General features: G+C 45.6%; 1 protein-coding gene across 2 annotated transcripts in view; it reads left to right on the top strand.

The window, feature by feature from the left end:
* The window catches only part of LOC138764743 (zinc finger protein 227-like), a 61,334-nt gene extending 46,204 nt beyond the window's left edge, over positions 1-15,130 (top strand). For both annotated transcript variants that reach the window (XR_011358296.1, XR_011358293.1), the window contains exon 4: positions 14,634-15,130. The gene's annotated coding sequence lies outside the window, so the exon portion shown is untranslated. The remainder of the gene's footprint in view (positions 1-14,633) is intronic.
* The last annotated feature ends 1,404 nt before the right edge of the window (positions 15,131-16,534 follow it).

Here is a 16,534-nt window from a genome sequence, read left to right as displayed (position 1 = left end):
CATCTCCCTGTCTGTTCCCCTGTGCTTCAGGACTGTCACCACTTTGATGGCTTTGTACATGAACTACAGCTATTTCCTCAGGTAATGTAAGAGAATCTAGAGATTGGACAATTAAGTTTTCATGGATCAACTTTTGTCCTTTTCCAGTTATCATTCCCCGCTCTTTCCAGATCTTCCCAAAGGTGTGCACTACACCAAAAGCGTAGTCTGAGTCTGTGTAGATCGTGCCCACCTTGTTCTCTAGACCCTGGAGAGCTCTACAGAGGGCATACAATTCACAAGATTGTGCTGACTAATGACCGGGAAGGTGACCGGCTTCAATTACCACTCCTTCTTTACCATCCACTACACTATACCCGCTATAGCGAGTGCCATCAATGCAATGGGAAGATCCATCAATAAACTACCTTTCACCCTCCTGTAAAGGCTCATCGCTTAAATCCTCTCTAACTTTGGTCTGTAAATCTATTACCTCTAAACATACATGCTCTAACTCATTTATGGTATTGTCAGAATTTGGAGAAACCAAGAAAGCTGCTGGATTGTGTTCTTTATTCGTAATTAGGGTCAAATCATCCCTATCCATTAGGATCGCTTCACATTTTAAAATTCTAGAGTCTGTGAGTCACCTTCCAGCACGTTGTAAGAGAATACTGCGGACTGTGTGAGGGGTGTGAACTATCATCGGGGCACCAAACGTAATCTTTCGACCTTCCTCAACTAAAATAGCAGTGGCTGTGATGGCTTGCACACACTCTGGCCAACCACCACAAACAGGGTCTAAAACTTTTGACAGAAAAGCAACTGGCTGTCTACAGCCTGCCCTCTCTTGTGTTAGTACTCCAGTGGCTACAACTCGTTTCGCATTGGTATATAGGTCAAATGGCTTATTTAGGTCGGGTAAAGCCAACACTGGGGCACTAATAAGACGCTGTTTCACCAAGTTAAAATCTTTAATCTCTTCCTCTGTCCAGACAACAGCTTCGCCCCCTAGAATTGTGAGTTTATCATAGAGAAATCTGACCAGGCTAGAATAATTTTCAATCCAGATTCTACAGTATCCCACTAAGCCAAGGAATTTCCTAAGTTCTTGGGCATTCTTGGGAGGTGGGATCTGTAGAATACCACGTATCCTCTCTGGACTTATTTTCCCAGTTCCTTGACTTACCAGCTCCCTCAAGTCCTGCACTAATCGATAGGTACCGTCTGATTTTTGGACAGGTAAAATTGGGGTATTAAAAGGTGACATACCAGATTCGAGTATACCATCTTTCACCAACTGGTCAATTACTGGCTGCAGCCCCTTTCGGCCAGCCATAGCAATTGGATACTGTTTTCAAATAATTACTTGTTTAGAATCTTTTAAAGTAACTTGCAGGGGAGGAATATCTAACACTCCTCTATTGCCTCTTTCTGCCCATACTCCAGGATTTATTAGTTCTCGATCTTCCTCGCTTAATACATAAAATTGACCCCCGATACCTGATTCCTGTGGTCTGGTGCCGATGGCCAATTGGTCCTGTAAATTTCGTCCTAACAAACAAACTCCAGCTTGGGGAACTAGTAAAATATCCTCTGTTATTACCTTTTCTCCCATTTGTATTCTTACATCTCTTAATACAGGGACTATAAAGTCTCTTCCTCCTACTCCCGAAATCATCACGGTCCCCTCTATCTTAACATGCTTGGGTGGTTGTAAAATACTAGACTGGCTGCCCCAGAATCTACTAAAAAGGACATCTTGTCACTGTGGGGTTCTATGCTTAAATTAACCAATGGTTCTCCGTGCAGCCCAACGGTGTGTATTGACTGAGAACCGTGACTCCCCTGTTCATCTTCTTTCTTTGGCTTGGCTTCGCGGACGAAGATTTATGGAGGGGGTAAAAGTCCACGTCAGCTGCAGGCTCGTTTGTGGCTGACAAGTCCGATGCGGGACAGGCAGACACGGTTGCAGCGGCTGCAGGGGAAAATTGGTTGGTTGGGGATGGGTGTTGGGTTTTTCCTCCTTTGCCTTTTGTCAGTGAGGTGGGCTCTGCGGTCTTCTTCAAAGGAGGTTGCTGCCCGCCAAACTGTGAGGCGCCAAGATGCACGGTTTGAGGCGATATCAGCCCACTGGCGGTGGTCAATGTGGCAGGCACCAAGAGATTTCTTTAGGCAGTCCTTGTACCTTTTCTTTGGTGCACCTCTGTCACGGTGGCCAGTGGAGAGCTCGCCATATAACACGATCTTGGGAAGGCGATGGTCCTCCATTCTGGAGACGTGACCCATCCAGCACAGCTGGATCTTCAGCAGCGTGGACTCGATGCTGTCGACCTCTGCCATCTCGAGTACTTCGACGTTAGGGATGAAAGCGCTCCAATGGATGTTGAGGATGGAGCGGAGACAACGCTGGTGGAAGCGTTCTAGGAGCCGTAGGTGATGCCGGTAGAGGACCCATGATTCGGAGCCGAACAGGAGTGTGGGTATGACAACGGCTCTGTATACGCTTATCTTTGTGAGGTTTTTCAGTTGGTTGTTTTTCCAGACTCTTTTGTGTAGTCTTCCAAAGGCGCTATTTGCCTTGGCGAGTCTGTTGTCTATCTCATTGTTGATCCTTGCATCTGATGAAATGGTGCAGCCGAGATAGGTAAACTGGTTGACCGTTTTGAGTTTTGTGTGCCCGATGGAGATGTGGGGGAGCTGGCTGATGGAGGACCTCAGTTTTCTTCAGGCTGACTTCCAGGCCAAACATTTTGGCAGTTTCCGCAAAGCAGGACGTCAAGCGCTGAAGAGCTGGCTCTGAATGGGCAACTAAAGCGGCATCGTCTGCAAAGAGTAGTTCACGAACAAGTTTCTCTTGTGTCTTGGTGTGAGCTTGCAGGCGCCTCAGATTGAAGAGACTGCCATCCGTGCGGTACCTGATGTAAACAGCGTCTTCATTGTTGGGGTCTTTCATGGCTTGGTTCAGCATCATGCTGAAGAAGATTGAAAAGAGGGTTGGTGCGAGAACACAGCCTTGCTTCACGCCATTGTTAATGGAGAAGGGTTCAGAGAGCTCATTGCTGTATCTGACCCGACCTTGTTGGTTTTCGTGCAGTTGGATAATCATGTTGAGGAACTTCGGGGGACATCCGATGCGCTCTAGTATTTGCCAAAGCCCTTTCCTGCTCACGGTGTCGAAGGCTTTGGTGAGGTCTACAAAGGTGATGTAGATAATCTGCTTCCATCTGTCGGACTCTGGCTTTACCCTACCCTTAATTTAGTCTATGTGTCTTCTGAGTCCAACGTGTTTGTTAAATGAAGTGATAGGAGAATCAGTTTATTACACAGCATAAGAATAAAGCTTAACAGCTCTGGTTCAGTCGTTAGTTCATAGGTCACCTGCACAGTGAGCTATTCCCGAAGACTGACCTCTACTGTCCAGTCTCTACAGTTTATATAGCTCAACCTTATCATACAGAACAAAAGTTGGCTTCCTTTCCTAGATTTCTTGCATAAGATTTATCACAAGTAATTTCCTGCTCTGCAGTTATCTGGGGTGTGGAGCTCCCATCTTTTTTTTAATCCTCAAGGTCAGAATATCCTGTTGTTTTGATCAGAAATCAATTCATATCCCAGATATTTCTAATTATTTCTTTGTTCTCATCTGGCCATATTCTTCTGTTCTACTAAACACCTCCTTCTGTCTTAGCTTCTTACTGATTCCATTCTCTTTGTTTCTGACAGTCTCTGTCTGGATTCTTTTTGTTTGTGCTAATCAACACCTCCTTTTGCCTTATTCCTACTAAATTGTTTCATACTATCCTCTCTTTTGTAGTTTGGGAGCAGACAATTCTAAACCTACTGTAATCAGCCAACTTTGCTACATACTGTGACTGCCCCTTACTTACATTACTCTTTCCCTTCACCATGAGGTAAATATTAAATTGTTACATAGTACCGAATTCATGTATACAAACTGAATAGTACATAAGCATATATTCTACATATTTTCTATGATTAATTAACCCCTATATTCCAACATTTTGAGTTTTGTGTGCCCAATGGAGATGTGGGGGGGCTGGTAGTCATGGTGGGGAGCTGGCTGATGGAGGACCTCCGTTTTCTTCAGGCTGACTTCCAGGCCAAACATTTTGGCAGTTTCCGCAGAACAGGACGTCAAGCGCTGAAGAGCTGGCTCTGAATGGGCAACTAAAGCGGCATCGTCTGCAAAGAGTAGTTCACTGACAAGTTTCTCTTGTGTCTTGGTGTGAGCTTGCAGGCGCCTCAGATTGAAGAGACTGCTATCCGTGCGGTACCGGATGTAAACAGCGTCTTCATTGTTGAGGTCTTTCATGGCTTGGTTCAGCATCATGCTGAAGAAGATTGAAAAGAGGGTTGGTGCGAGAACACAGCCTTGCTTCACGCCATTGTTAATGGAGAAGGGTTCAGAGAGCTCATTGCTGTATCTGACCCGACCTTGTTGGTTTTCGTGCAGTTGGATAATCATGTTGAGGAACTTTGGGGGGCATCCGATGCGCTCTAGTATTTGCCAAAGCCCTTTTCTGCTCACGGTGTCGAAGGCTTTGGTGAGGTCAACAAAGGTGATGTTTTGTTCTCTGCACTTTTCTTGGAGCTCTCTGAGGGCAAAGACCATGTCAGTAGTTCCTCTGCTTGCGCGAAAGCCGCACTGTGATTCTGGGAGAATATTCTCGGCGACACTAGGTATTATTCTATTTAGGAGAATCCTAGCAAAGACTTTGCCTGCAATGGAGAGCAACGTGATTCCCCTGTAGTTTGAGCAGTCTGATTTCTCGCCTTTGTTTTTGTACAGGGTGATGATGATGGCATCACGAAGGTCCTGAGGCAGTTTTCCTTGGTCCCAACAAAGCTTGAAAAACTCATGCAGTTTGACATGCAGAGTTTTGCCGCCAGCCTTCCAGACCTCTGGGGGGATTCCATCCATACCTGCTGCTTTGCCACTTTTCAGTTGTTCAATTGCCTTATATGTCTCATCCTGGGTGAGGACCTCATCCAGCTCTAGCCTTAGGGGCTGTTGAGGGATCTGGAGCAGGGCGGAATCTTGGACTGAGCGGTTGGCACTGAAAAGAGATTGGAAGTGTTCTGACCATCAGTTGAGGATCTATCTCGGCTGCACCATTACATCAGATGCAAGGATCGACAACGAGATAGACAACAGACTCTCCAAGGCAAATAGCGCCTTTGGAAGACTACACAAAAGAGTCTGGAAAAACAACCAACTGAAAAACCTCACAAAGATTAGCGTATACAGAGCCGTTGTCATACCCACACTCCTGTTCGGCTCCGAATCATGGGTCCTCTACCGGTATCACCTACAGCTCCTAGAACGCTTCCACCAGCGTTGTCTCCGCTCCATCCTCAACATCCATTGGAGCGCTTTCATCCCTAACGTCGAAGTACTCGAGATGGCGGAGGCCGACAGCATCAAGTCCACACTGCTGAAGATCCAACTGCGCTGGGTGGGTCATGTCTCCAGAATGGAGGACCATCGCCTTCCCAATATCGTGTTATATGGCGAGCTCTCCACTGGCCACCATGACAGAGGTGCACCAAAGAAGAGGTACAAGGACTGCCTAAAGAAATCTCTTGGTGCCTGCCACATTGACCACCGCCAGTGGGCTGATATCGCCTCAAACCGTGCATCTTGGCACCTCACAGTTCGGCGGGCAGCAACCTGCTTTGAAGAAGACCGCAGAGCCCACCTCACTGACAAAAGACAAAGGAGGAAAAACCCAACACCCAACCCCAACCAACCAATTTTCCCCTGCATCCGCTGCAACCGTGTCTGCCTGTCCCGCATCGGACTTGTCAGCCACAAACGAGCCTGCAGCTGACGTGGACTTTTACCCCCTCCATAAATCTTCGTCCGCGAAGCCAAGCCAAAGAAAGATATTCCAACACATCAGTGCATAAGGTCGCGTCTCCCTGGCTCGCATTGGGCATTCTCTCTTAAAATGTCCCTCCTTTTTAAAATATTAGCAAACTAATGCTCCTGTTTCCCAATTCCTACCGGGATTACCACGAGGTCTCGGGAACCGTCGTCGTCCCTGCAATTCCCCTCTACCCTTGCCCCTGCTCTGGTCTCTACTCTCCCACTCCTGAAGCTCCTCCCAATGTCCAGGAGCTGGCACACAGCCCATACCCTTTCCTTGCTGTCCCTCCACGACTTCCTTGACTGCCTGCATCAAAATCTTAGCCTTTCCTTTCTATTTATTGGGCATTCTCTCTTAAAATTACGCACCTCCGTTCTAGTTAGGGGCACATTTACAAAACCGAGACCCCCTCCCATGGGAACTTCCCGTAAAGGTCTCATCCAGTTAATTTCTGGCTTATCCTCTCCTTTATAATGTCTAGATTCCTGCTCTCTGGGAAATGAATCAAAGGGTTCTGCCCTTCCCTCCCGGAGGGTCTCACACTGTTTTGAATCAAAGTCTCCTCCCTCTCTTGTCAATTGAGGTGGTAATCTAGTACTTTGTGAACAGGTCATCATACCACCCCTACTTTCTTCTCCTTTCTTTAGCTGTGGAGGAGGAGGGGAAGGTGCAGAAGGGTAGAGCATAGGAGAGGGGAAAGATAGGAGCCGGCATAGGAGGAGCATAAGGTGGAGGAAGTGAATGTAACACAACTCATCCTTGTGTTTCAGGGACAAAAGGTTCCTTATCTTTCTTGTCCTTGCATTCCTTTTCATTTGAAACCAGTTGATCAAACGATCCCCTGAGCCAGCAGGCTGCATATTCCCTGCTCTCAAGATTATCTCTTTGGTTTTGATAGAACCAGATGTTCAATGCCTGACACATCCAGTCATCCTCGGATCCGAGCTTTGTCCAATGTAGTGAACTCCTTTTTATTGGACTTTTAACCCATTCCAAACAGCAATACCTGACCATGGTCAGTTTGTCTTTCCCAAGGGTTCTCCCTGCACCCCAATCAGATAACATTAATCCTAACGGACTTTGCTTGGTTATCTGATCTTCCCATCCTTCCTTAGGACTCTTTTCCTTACTACTCACACCTCCCATACTAACAGGTAAGTAAAATTTCTCTTACCGAGATCCAGTAGCTAGCTCTAGCACGCTTCCTTAACGTCCTCTCGTTGTTTGTTCTCAATGCCTCTTCTCGGATATCACTCGCTTAATCCACTGACCAGTCACCCTTTGTCCGTGAGTCCAGCTGAATCAGCTGGGGTGCACCTACCCCCATCTTCGGGCACTCTGTCAGTGGAGGGAGTGGGATCCCGGACGAACCCCCATTTGTTAGAAACAGAAGTACCTTCACACAAATTGCTCGAGACAAAAATTGAAAACAAAGAACATTTATTATATAACAATGCAAAGTTGGGTGCTTCCCCTTTCCCTGGGAATACACACACACACTGGGGCGCACCCAACTTTTATACAGTTGATTTCAGTATAGGAATACCCTCCCCCTTACATTCTTCTGCCTCGTAGTTGAGTTTGGCCTTGGGCAATCCTGTCTGCCTACGTGCTGTGAACTTGGAGGACCAGGGGGTATCCTGTCGGTGTCCCATCATGTCATTATCCTTATTCACACCTTCCTGACTCTCAGGGCTGACTAACATTTTACATGCAGAACTTGCCTAATTCTGTCTAAGGCTAGAAGACCCTTATCTTATTCAGACTAACTTTACTTCCTACATATTATCTATTATCTATCCTTATCTTATTCATACTGGTGAACTTGCTGATTCTGTCTAAAAGGCTAGAAGACCCTTATCTTATTCAGACTAACTTTACTTCCTACATACTAATATCTATTCTTATCCTATTCATACTGGATTTATTCATTACACATATATCTATACTAGTTTCCTCATCTTCATATTTTTATATCAGTTTTATTCATCTCTCACAATCCTCACTTATCTTTTAGATCAGTGTTACTCATCTCTCACAAGCTGAACTATATTATCTATCACTACGACAGGTTGCTGTGTTACTGATGGAACAGGGTGCTTGGGGAGTGTCAGAGGGGAGGGCAGACAAAGGAATTTGGTTACTGACTCGTATGACTGGTTTCTTCAGCTTGGCTGGCAAATGTGAGCACCCCCACCACTAATGTCTGTGAGCTGGTGGTCATCCAGGTGCCAGATCCCCCCCTTGGTTTGCACATCCTGCACCCAGGCCCCACACTTGGATATTCCTGAAGCACAGCCCAGAGGGTGGCCACTTTGCTATCCTGTGGTGAGGTTGGGGTAGGCTGGCAGATGTGTATCCAGGATATACCCAGGGTGCCCAGCTTCCCCACAGCTGTCATCCAACACCAGGATGCCATTCTTGCTCATGCACCCTTTAGACGGGTGCCTCAAGTGCCTGTGTTGGATCCCTGCAATAATAGCTAGGAGGAGACGGGACTGAGTTAGCCAAATCAATGCTTTTTAAGCAGGCTGTCAATGGATCCTCAGAATAATAAGGGGAACAGCTTGAAGGGTAGTCTTCTCCGGGGGGTGGGTGGAACAAAGTTCAAAAGAGAAATTAGTCAAGGGCCACATCTGGTTAGGGAAGAGCAGAGGGGAGGCTGGTCCAGGTTGGAATGGGCAGTGCATGGGAAGTTCCACCCCCATGGGGCTTCCTGCCGTAATGCTCTCTTTAGAGAGCATCTCTATATCTGCTCTGTGCCCTCTGATCCCTCCAGAAGGACAATGGCCTCCTGGACTGTCCTCCCAGTCACCAGTCCCATGAGATGCAAGACCACACCTCTAAGGTTGGGGTTTGTGGTGGTGACCAAACAGCCCACCAAGGCACCAGTCACTTGTGCTTCCTGGGAACCCCTGTACATACCCAGTGCCCACTCCCTAACCATCCGTGTCCCAATGCCAATGGTTGCCACAGTAGCAGGCCGTGTCGGCCCCATCCCATGAAGGCAGGGAACCTGCCTGGACTACAGTCACTGTCCATTCCCATCAGATAATGCCATCATTGACTCCTTCTGGCGGTACCTGCAAGGTGTTAGCAATTGTCTGCTGGTCAGACAGACTGCCCAGGTCACTCACATCCCTATAAGGGAGAACGAAATTGGGAACCCCTTCATCTCCCAACTGAAGCAGCAGCATGGCTAAGTGTTCACCTGGCCACTGGTGGTATTGGTCCTTTGACCGGTTAGCTTCTTAGCAGACTAGTCCTGGGGCTCCATTGTCTCACAATGACCACCTACGTCCCTACCTGAGGTCCCCCCATTTTCAGCTACCTCCTGTTTTTGGGAATTGGTGGGGTGCCTTTGTGGCAGACGTGAGACTGTGTGGTTGCTGCTTGGGCTAAAGGCTCAGAAAAACTCCCCCACCATGTGTTGATCCTGTCCCCATGCTGGACCACAGCTGTTTAGCTGTTTCAAAGGCTAGCTGCTGTTCAGGGACCCAGTGGAAGGTAGTCTTCATCCTGGAAATGGTATACAGTGTGCTCACCGTCTCCGGGATGTCCCTCTATCCTGAGTGCCATTGGATTCACAGGAAGAGGACCATTTGGCTGAAACCCTGTACCTATTCCTGGTTGATAGCCCAGCCATGATTGCGGAGCCTGGAGATGAGGGAGTCCAGTGACTGAGCCACTGTCTCCTCTGTGAGGCCCTGAATGAGGATATCATCGATGTAGTAACTTGTATCGATATCGGGAGGGGGGAGGTGGGGGAGGTCAGTACTTTTTAAGTTGTCCAAGCCACACCCAGCGGCGACCACTACAGAGACATAGCACCAAGGCTCTCCTGGTGGCAGGAACCTGGCCAAAGCAGCAGCTGGTGGCAGGAGAGTGGTGCACAAACCCACCAATGAGGATAGGAGTGTAGGACTGTGGACATACCCCTAAAGTATGCAGCAAAAGGTGTGTATTGTTTTGCCCCAAGTGAAGGTAAACTGATCTTGGGAGTTGGGGCTTAAAGGGTTGCAAAAGAATACATTGGCAAGGTTCATTGTCCCTGTCCACGATATCCTCCACCAATGTGACTAGGTCAGGAATGACCGAGGCTGGGGGTGAATTTATTTAATCTACAATAGTCAAAAGTCATTCGCCACATCCTGTTTTACTTTCAGATGGGCCAGACTGGACTATTATAGGGGACATAGCAGGTCTTATCACCCCTTTGTGGAGGAGGGCATTCAGCATTTCTGTGATCTCGTCATCGCCCGCCGGCACCTGGTATGGGTGGGGGGGGGGGGGGGTTGCAGACTACCTGGAAGGGAGAGGGAATGTCAGGGGTCGATTTGGTTGGCCTGATAACAATGGTTGCTTGAGCGACCCCAAAGGTAAATTTTCCCTTACTGAAAGCTGCATGGTGGGGGGGTTATGGTGGACCTTGCAGTGGGTGTTATGATGGACGGCGTGGTGAACAGTGTGGGTTTTCATGGGTTATGTTCACAGTATTCTGGCCACATAGCGAAAATGGCATCTAAATGTTATTTAGATGGGCACGATCCACCTGCATGTACTAGGGCACAGTACAAATCTTTACAGACCTCACTATTTTTGTTTTCCCCATATTTTATGTCCACCCAGTGAACCTGTGCGGGAACCCTCTCCCCCCCCCCCCAACCTTTTTGCGGGTGTATCCTGTTCTAAGTTCTCCAGCCCTTCCAGCAGGACAATGGCTTCACAAATCGCCATGCCACTTGCTGTTCCCATCAAAGGCAAGACCACCCTTTCTGAGGTTGGGATGGATGGTGGTGACTAGGTGCCTTGCCCAGGCAGGGGGATCACCCTGATGCCCTCAGGGAGGTGGCACCTGGGATCCCTGCTATAGAGGTTGGTGATAAGGGCCCATTCCCTGATGCCACGTTCCCTTGTTAATGGTATGTCACTGCGGTTGGCATGTCAGATCCCACTTTAACAATGTGGGAAACCTGGCCCGCAGTGCAGCTACTACCATATCCCACATTTGCTTCCCTTCATGATTCCTTCAGGCTGCCCCCACAGGGAGTTATTGACAGAGTGCTGTGTGTACAGGCTACCTAAAGTACTAGCTTCTATGTGGGAAAGGTGAACATAGGCCCCCCCATCCCATAGCCAGAGTAGTCAAGTGGCCAGATGCTCAGCCAACCGCTGAACCTGACAGAGTACTCTCTTTTACAACCTCACACCGGCCCCTATCCCATTCACTCATAACCAATATGGTGTTGGGACAGTGGTCACTGGCTGGGCTTGCAGGGTCTACAGGATGTATTGGGGGGGGGTGCGCGCAATCAGACTCAGCCTCTGCAAAGTCATTATTGTCCAACCACACATCCCCATCCCCTAACCATGCTTCGCTCTCCTGCCCGCACATAACAATCTCCTTGAACTTAACAAAGTCAACCTGCCAACCAGATCAACAGGCTGCCTAAAGCTCCACATTTCGATCAGCATACAGGCAGCTTCAATGTTCTTCACTTCCATGTGATTTTTGTACATCCTAGCAGTGTCCAGAGCATCCCGCATGGACCCATGCTTGATGGTCATGGATTCTATCTGTTCAGTGTGCCTTTAATGGGAACAACAAGTGGCAGGACGGTTCATAAATTCTGCCGTGATACCCCTCTGGCACCTCAGTAGGGATGTTAGTAGCCATAGAGCTTGCCCACTACTCTCCCTGGTCCCACGAAACCCCAGTTCTTCAAGAAGGGAGACCATATGGTGTCCTACCTTCTGCCCATGGGAGTCCAACCTGTCTACCCAATCAATTGGCATGGCTTTCCAGCCACACCGCCAAATGGCTGAACCCGTGATGGTCATCGGCCATCCGGGGATTTTATACTCCGATCCTGGGGTCCCTTTCCTATTTGTGGGTTGCCTACTGTTAGCCCTGTTGGTGAGCAGGTACACAATAAACCATGTACCCAACAGGACACACACACACACACACAAATGGACAGTAATCAATATAATCTCCTGCAGAGTTAAATCAGTTTCGCATTCCAACATGGCTAAAACTCCATGTGTGTCCAGTCATAACTCCTGAACCCTCCTCGCATTGTTTTGTTGAGAAAGTGTCAGATTTGGAGGGTTTAAAGACACAATAAAGTTACGTTTGACTGCAAACCCTTAACACAACAATTAATAAGAAAGAGAGTTTATAAGGGAACATACACACACAATATTAAGGGAACATGGGAACATATGCATAATTTACAAGGGAACGTGGAAGCAGATCATAACTGGAGAATGTAACACAGTATGTAATTATTAATTCACATAGCCAATAGCGGGGGTTATACACACCCTCCTGGACCCCTGAACAAGGGGAGGTGGGTCTGGTACCACTGTACCCATAAGGGTATACACACACCCTTGGATGTCTGATCAGTTGAGAGCAGGAGCTCTACTGCCAGTATTGACCTATAGCAATTTGAGCTATAGCAATACCACGGCTCAGCTTCGGTGCTGTGTGCACCTTACCCACGATCTTTCCAAGTGATGTCTGCAGTAGCAACCTGGCATGGAGCGGTGTCTGGGCCTAGCACCACAAGGCAGAGAGAGCGAGTGTCCTCTGTGCTAGTGCTAAATACAGGACTTTAGCCAATAAGGGCACTGAGTGATTTGAACCAGCCAATGGCAAAGTGTGCACTGACCTGTTGTCTGAGTCCAATCTTAACTGGCATTCCACCTGCAGTTTGGAACATTGTCCATAACTTTGTAACTTTGAGTGGAACAAAGAGTACACCATGTACTGACAGGTGGTATGCCTTCCATATGAGTTTCAGGCAAGGTGTCATGACCACCAGCTGTAGGTAGGGAACCTCCCTCACACAACAGAACCTCACATTTACCAACACTTTGCTCCATCTGCCAGACCCTTAACCTATCCAAACATTTCTGTAGACTCTCTGTATCTTCTGCACGATTTGCTTTACCACTCAGTTTATGTCATCAGCAAACTAAGATACACTGCACTTGATCTCCTCTTCCAGGTCATTAATGTATATCATGAACAGTTGCAGGCTCAACAGGATCCCATCGGAACACCGCTCACCACTTGTTTAGACTTCTCTTTTCTATTCAAATCTCTCTTGAGTAGTTTCTTCTTGCAATACCAATATGTAGAAATTCTGCCTGGCCCCAGGAAAAGGAATCTCAGGGTTGTATGTGATGCCATGTATCTTGAGTTCAGTGTGCAGATGCAAGAGATCCCAATTCATGGAAGGAGTAGTCAGGTCCAGGAGTTAGATGGAGATGGGGTGTGATTGGCGTGAAGGCGGGGTAAATATGATGTCATAAAAACAGCTCACATGGTAAGTTCTGATGGAGCGTTTTCTTGACCACAATGTACTGCAGGTAAAAACATCAGCATCAAACTCATGAGAAATGGCAAAACATCTTTCCAATTCTGAGATTTCTTTATCAATTATGTTAACTTTGTTTGCCCAATTTAGTTTGTTTTTAGGGTGTAAAGTAAATTTTCATGAGTGAATTACTACCTATAGAGATCTTTAGCAATCTATGCTAATTTCCCTTTTAAAATAGTTAAAGACCAATTCAAATATCTGGGAATTACGATGACTAAAAGTTGTAAAATCTTATTGGAAGATAATTTTTCAGTATTAGCTAACCAGACTAAAGAGTCATTATCGGGACAGGCACCCAAGTGCATGACAGTGATTGGACATATTAATGTAATTAAAATGAACATTTTTGTACATGTTTCAATCTTTACCAATTTTCATTCCTAAAACTTGTTTTAATTTATTGGATTCAATAATTATTTCTTCGTATTTATGGCAAGGTAAACAATCGGTATAAACAAGGCCTCTCTTCAATAGACTAAAAGAAATGGGGCTTTTCTCTCCCAAATGTTATATTTTATTATTGGGCAGTTAATATACAAAAATTATATTGCTCTTACATTTTGATATTTCAGATGATCAACCCCCTTGAGTTAATATGGAACTGAGCTTTTCAAAAAGTCTCACTATGTTGCAGTTTTAGTATCTTCCTTACCTTTTTCTTTTTCGAAATTTATGGACAATTCGATAATGAAATGTTGACTGAGAATATGGGCACAATTTAGGAAATTCTTTGGCTATCTTCATGTTTCTCTTTCTAGTCCTATTATTAAAAAAAATCATCTTTTTCAACTTTCTATCTTGGATGCTGCTTTTAGTGAAAGGGTTGCATTAGGAATAAAAAGTTTTAAGAATCTATATATTCGAGGCAATTTCGCTGCATTTGAACAATTCAACCTTCCTGATAGGCATTTTGTTCAGTCTAAATTTCCTCGAATTCCGATACCAATGTTCTTCATTTAAAGTTTTCCCATGGTGTATCAATAGCAATTATTTATTGCAAATTGATGGACCTAAAAATATGTTCACAGATTGGAATGAAGAATGAATGGGAACAAGATTTGAATACATTAACTTCAGATGAAAATGGTGATCTGATGAATAATTACTTCATTCTGTCCATGACATTGTTTAATACAATTTAAAGTTCTACATAGAAGAGATATGTCCAAAGTTAGATTATCTCATTTTTATTCTGATATTGATGCACTATGTGGCAAATATAGAAAATTTGAGGTCTCTCTGATTCATACGTTCTGGGAGTGTCCTGAACTATAAGAATATTGGGAACAATTCTTTAAAACTCTATCACAGAATCTTAGGATTAAATTAGAACCATGTCCTTTTATTGCTTTGTTTCATTATTCTCTAGAAATGAAGATTTCCTTGAATTCAACTAAAACAAAATTGTAGCTTTGATTTCATGGATGGCCAGACGAGCAATTTGGATAAGAGGGAAAGACAGCAGAGCACCAACTCGTATGCACATGATGCTATGCATTGATTGAGTTTGGAGAAAATTAGATCAAATGTGAAAGAGATCAAGGTTGAATTGGACAAGATATGGGGCCCATTCATGGACATGATCATCATTTGATGACAGGCTGGGGTGCTCTGGGGGTTTTCTATCCGATGTCCGAGAAACAAGACTCGATTCTTTACAATTCATTTTCTGGTGACTGTGTTTAGTGGGAGGGGTTAGATTAATGGTGGGGTGGGGTCTTTCTTTTTTATTTTGTTCTTTTTTTTCTACAACTGGAGAGATTGGTCTATTTAATCACAATGTAAACTCAGTGTTAGAACAGGAGGTGAAATTCTCATAAGGATTTTTCACTTTTTCAAGAATTATATAAGATAATTAATAATTTATATATGACTCATTCTGGGTTTCATTATATAAAATCTAGAATTAATATCTAAACAATATATACATTGTAATATTTCTATCAAATTAATAGAAATAATTAAAAACATATTTCCCCATAAAACAAAAAAAGTAGTATTATTTTGATAAATGATTCATTCACCCACCTGAAGACCTTCACACATTCATGAAAATGTGGTTCCGAGAAAAACCAAGGCCATCTGAACGTTTCTCATTACTCCCTCACTGCTGTAATCCGTCTCTTCACAAAGCTCACAATCTTCATTTCAATCTTGGGTCTCTCTTTTCCTCTGCACCAGATTATGAATTCTGCTCTCCACTTGCTTCCCAGTAAAATATTTCCCTTGACAACTCTGTAACGTGCTGATCAAGGTGAGCGCAGATACATTACATCAACCCCTCGTCTGGGCTCCTCAGACTGTATCTCTCTGCATTCACCTCCATGTTTTATCCCCAATGTGTTCACCCATTTCACCAGCCCATTCAAATGGTGTATACCTCAACTGGACTGGGAACAATGTTCAGGGGGGATTGCTTGTCAGTGTTGTTGGGGAGGACAAGATGATTAGGGCAGGGCATTGACAAGCAAAATAAAGACAGAAGCAAAAGGTAGAAAAGGGGAAAGTCAAAGTGGAGACAGAAAAAAAATCAATCCAATAGATAAAAAAAGGTCACATTGCAACTTGATTGAAAAATGCCCAGAGCTTTAGAAACAAGGTGAATAAACTGCTGGCACAAATCAGCCAAAAAGGGTGAAATTTAATGGCCATTACACAAATGTGGATGCAGATTGCAGATTATTGAGAATTACTGTATATACTCATGTATCAATCAATTTTTGGAGCCAAGAAAGTGATGTCAACTTTTACATGGGTCAAACCTTTGAAGTAGCTGTGTTATTCAGGCATCAGGAGATCCAATGGGCAGGCAACCAGGGCGAGGTTCCACAGACAGCTCAGATGGGCTGTCAGCCATGGCAATGGGAGTTTGGATCTGTGAGCGACTGGAGTGTCGAAGGTTCAGATCCATGTGGGTGAGGATTCAAGGTCGGGAGCTCCAATGGGTGGGCAGACAGGTTTTCACGAATTAGAATGTGTGGGGTGCCAAGATGTTGGGAGTGTAAGCGGCCAGGACAATGGGAGCTTGGGAGGCCGGGATGAGGATCCATGTGGGCGTTGAGACTTCGAATGGGTGGGCGGCCAGAGCAAGGATCCATGGTCATGAGCTTGGATGGACAGGCAGATGAAGCATCGGAAGTTTGAATGGGTGGCCATCAGGTGTGAGGATCCCCGGTCAGGGGCTTGGTGGGCAGTTAGGGCTAAAAGTAAAAGGGGGGGGGGTTGTTGACCATTGCATATCATATTAAAAACAACCAATTTTTGGGCCAA

This window comes from Narcine bancroftii, chromosome 5 (assembly GCF_036971445.1).
Source record: "Narcine bancroftii isolate sNarBan1 chromosome 5, sNarBan1.hap1, whole genome shotgun sequence".
NCBI classification, from domain to species: Eukaryota; Metazoa; Chordata; class Chondrichthyes; order Torpediniformes; family Narcinidae; genus Narcine; species Narcine bancroftii.
Note: the sequence above shows the minus strand (reverse complement) of the source record. Positions and strands in the feature narration are given on the sequence as shown.